The 3,108-nt window shown below is 40.3% G+C and overlaps 1 pseudogene across 1 annotated transcript; it reads left to right on the plus strand.

Moving 5' to 3' along the window:
* Nucleotides 1-670: 670 nt before the first annotated feature.
* LOC100579330 lies at nt 671-1,440 on the plus strand (annotated as a pseudogene). Its single transcript, XR_177937.3, has one exon. The product of XR_177937.3 is annotated as a proteasome activator complex subunit 2 pseudogene (transcript).
* Nucleotides 1,441-3,108: the final 1,668 nt, after the last annotated feature.

Raw genomic sequence — 3,108 nt, forward strand, 5'->3', positions numbered from 1 at the left:
CTGAGATATTTTACTTGCCTGACAGAAAAAAAAAATTACAAATCACACTATGAAAGCTTAAAGATTACATTCACTAACATGAACGTTTTAAGTCTTACATAGCTGTTTCTCCTCCCTTCTTGACAAAATATGGTATTGGGTGATTGCACTGCTTAGTTACCATTCCATTAAATGCGGTCAATCTTAGCTTTTCATTTTCTAAGATTCTAATGAAAGCCATGAACCATGTCTCCGGAAAATATAACTCACATGAATGTAATTTGGGATAATTCATAGATGCTCTAAAGCCTAGGAAAATCCTTAGACAGAAGAGAGGAGTATGCAAACACAGTTTCCCAGAACTTCTGCCACTCAGATCAGATCATTTTCTGAAAATATGGTGGATAACAGAGCTGTTCTCCTTCTTGCACTGGAGAAACTTGTGCAAAATATATAGGTTGCCTTTAAGGCCATACAGAAATATCCAATATTTTTAACAGAACAGTCTGATTTACTACATCTAAAATTATAACACAGGGGTCTGTTTCCATTTCAAATCCTTAAAGCTTTTGATTTGTTGAGTACTGAGAGAAAAAGAAATACAAAGAGATGCGTACATCAAGTCAACATCTTCATCCCTAGAGTTTCATCAGGCTATTTACATCTCAAAAGAGATCTTCTAGTGGCGACTGAAGCAGCATGGCCAAGCCCTGCAGGGTGCACCTGAGCGGGGAAGCCCGTAAACAGGTGGAGGTCTTCAGGCAGAATCTTTTCCAGGAGGCTGAGGAATTCCTCTACAGATTCTTGCCACAGAAAATCATATATCTGAATCAGCTCTTGCAAGAGGACTCCCTCAATGTGGCTGACCTGACTTCCCTCCGGGCCCCACTGGGCATCCCCATCCCAGACCCTCCACCCAAGGATGATGAGATGGAAACAGATAAGCAGGAGAAGAAAGAAGTCCCTAAGTGTGGATTTCTCCCTGGGAATGAGAGAGTCCTGTCCCTGCTTGCCCTGGTTAAGCCAGAAGTCTGGACTCTCAAAGAGAAATGCATTCTGGTGATTACATGGATCTAACACCTGATCCCCAAGATTGAAGATGGAAATGATTTGGGGGTAGCAATCCAGGAGAAGGTGCTGGAGAGGGTGAATGCTGTCAAGACCAAAGTGGAAGCTTTCCAGACAACCATTTCCAAGTACTTCGCAGAACGTGGGGAAGCTGTGGCCAAGGCCTCCAAGGAGACTCATGTAATGGATTACCGGGCCTTGGTGCATGAGCGAGATGAGGCAGCCTATGGGGAGTTCAGGGCCATGGTGCTGGACCTGAGGACCTCCTATGCTGAGCTTTATCAATCATCAGCAGCAACCTGGAGAAAATTGTCAACCCAAAGGGTGAAGAAAAGCCATCTATGTACTGAACCCAGGACTAGAAGGAAAATAAATGATCTATATGTTGTGTGGGAAAAAAACATTAAACTTAAAAATTTTTAATTTATTTACACATATGGGATCCCCTAGTTTAAAACTAGGGGATCCCATATGTGTAAATAATTTTTAAATGTATAGTAAGACTCATCCCCTCCATTTAACCAGTAAGAAATATAAACATAGTCATTTTTAATGATCCTCTTAAATTTATGTGTTTAGCAAGTGGTGAATTCACCATTACAGATAGATTCATACACGCCCTGACTTTTGAGTCAATAAGATAAGACCTAGTAATACTTATTTTTACCAAGCATCCCAAATGATGGATTAGTCATAAACTGTAATATTTCTTAGAACTTTTGAAATCTTCGGTTCATATGTATTACACCTACCTCAGGAGGCCTCTGAAAAGTGCAAATGGTAAACAGCTTCACCCAAGACTCACTGAATCAGACTCTGTAAGGGGTGGGGTCTGGGAATGAACCTCTTCATGCAGCTCCCAATATTATTCCAATTCACACCAAAGTTTGAAACCTACTTCACTGGAAGTTCCTTCCAGCCCTGTGATTTTTATGATCCTGGTTTATGACTAATCAGCCTAAATTTTACTTGGTAGACCACACGTCTCCCTGCCAAACTTCCTCAGCCAAATATAGCAAGAGTTGACAGATGCCAAGCGGCAGTGGTCTTTGTCAGTGCCCATCCTAAAAGCAGCTGGGCCCACGTGGCCTCATCCCCAGCTGTCTTGAGCTGGGCAGCAGGTGCCAGGATGGCCAGCTGTTCTCCCAGGCAAGTCTGGCAACTCTGCTTGTCCAGATCTCGAATTTTCCCTTGGGTGGCCTTGCTTTTGTGGGTGGTCCAGCCCAACCTTAATCCTAGTGAGTGAGCATTCCAAAGCTGAAATACCCAAACCAGAGCCAACAGAGAGTGCATATGTGTTTTATATTTATAAATACATATTCACACATTGGATTGGATGATCCCTTAAAGTCCTATCTAGCCTTAAATTCTATAAATTATGTGTGTTCATGTATCAATATTATGCAAAGTGTTGTCATACATATTCTTGGTTGCAGATGAAAATTGGTATAGTCCTATTTCTACTCTCTCTCAACCCTCCTCTATTTTTCAAAATAAGAACACCAAGAAAGCAAAACCTAAATACCACCAGACTGAAATAACTACACCTAACAAATCTCATAGGAAAGAAAATGATGTGACAATACACTGCCTATGTGCAAAGGACATAAACATTTACAAAGGAGAGGGAAGGAGGGATGAATAGGCAGAGAACAGAGGGTTCTTAGGACAGGTGATAGTATATATACACTATGTATAATGCTACATATATGTATACTATGTATAGTATATAGTATAATACATAATGTGTATATATATACACACTATGTATAAAGAGTATATACTTACAGTATACACATGTATATACTACATGTATATATATTTAGTATAATGGTGGGTACATGTCTTTATACATTTGTCCAAACCCACAGATTGTACAACATCAAGAATGAGCCCTAATGGACTTTTAATGATACTGATATGTCAGTGTAGGTTCATCAATAGTAACGTATGTGCCACTCTAGTGTGGAAGTTCATAATGTGGGAGGCTGTCCATGTGTGGAATACTTCTGTACCTCCCTCTCACTTTTGCCATAAAACTAAAATTGCTCTAAAAAAGTC

This window comes from Nomascus leucogenys, chromosome 2, assembly GCF_006542625.1.
Source record: "Nomascus leucogenys isolate Asia chromosome 2, Asia_NLE_v1, whole genome shotgun sequence".
NCBI lineage: Eukaryota > Metazoa > Chordata > Mammalia > Primates > Hylobatidae > Nomascus > Nomascus leucogenys.